At 64.3% G+C, this 995-nt stretch overlaps 1 long non-coding RNA gene across 1 annotated transcript; it reads right to left on the bottom strand.

Annotated features, from left to right (window-relative positions):
- Positions 1–133: 133 nt before the first annotated feature.
- Positions 134–995, bottom strand: LOC104991935. Its single transcript, XR_825643.1, has 3 exons — positions 966–995; positions 710–863; positions 134–249 (listed from the first exon to the last, which is right to left on the bottom strand). It is a non-coding gene; the product is annotated as an uncharacterized LOC104991935 (long non-coding RNA).

Raw genomic sequence — 995 nt, 5'->3', positions numbered from 1 at the left:
GAGGAGGAAGACAGCAGAGTCTTGTCAGCAGTGAGGACCATGGGCCCCTCCCCACCCAGAGGGCAGGACGTGGACCTGTCTGTCTCTGTGTGTTGGGTGGGTGGCGGGGGGGGGGTGGTCACCTGTCCAGGAGCTCCCAGTCCTCGCCTCCCCACTGGTCCCGGAATTCCTCAGTGTTCATGCCTCCAATACGGTCAAAGTCAGACTTGTAGATCCCAAACAGGCCAAAGCCATTCACCTCCCAGTAACCTGGTGGGGAGGGGGTACCCTTCAGACACCAGGTCCTGAAAGGCTGGTGGGCTCTCGGGGTCACTCCAACATGTTGGTCATACCTTGGACCCTGGGCATGATTTGGGTGCTGGAGGAGGTTCCTAGAGGCCAAGCATGACCCTGGGGTTACTGGGGGGGGGGTGCGGGGAGGAACTTGGGGTCCTGGGCACTGTGGGGTTCCTAGATGCCACAAGGAGTTCTGGGCATTACAGGGAACCCTGATAGGGCCCCAGGCCTACCTTGCAGGTTGGGAGGCCCCTGGGGAGCCTAGATTTTACTCTGGCATTTGTGGGACCCCGGGCCCTCCTTGGGGGCATCTAGGGCATTACCGTGCGGGTCCCCTGGTGAGCTCCCGCAGCCCAGCCACATGACCACGGGCACGAAGGCATCCTGGCATTTGTGGGACCCCGCGCCCTCCCGGGGGCATCCAGGGCATTACCATGCGGGTCCCCTGGTGAGCTCCCACAGCTCAGCCGCATGACCACTGGCGCGAAGGCCAGCTTGCCCTCCACGCAGTGCTTGCGAATGCCGTCCAGGATGCTGGGGGGGAAGTGGATGTGCAGGTCGCAGAGGAAAACGATGCTGCTGGCATCCTGGGGGCAGCGGGGAGGGCTGAGCCTCGCCCTCCGCTCCAGAAGGGCGCGCCCGCCCCAGCCCACCGGGCTTTTCCGGCCAGCCCTACCCTGACCACGCACCTCCACCGCATCCACTCCAGCCTGCAGCCC

Source organism: Bison bison, unplaced genomic scaffold, assembly GCF_000754665.1.
Source record: "Bison bison bison isolate TAMUID 2011002044 unplaced genomic scaffold, Bison_UMD1.0 scf7180017848165, whole genome shotgun sequence".
Lineage (NCBI taxonomy): Eukaryota > Metazoa > Chordata > Mammalia > Artiodactyla > Bovidae > Bison > Bison bison.
This window is presented reverse-complemented; position numbering and strand designations above follow the sequence as displayed.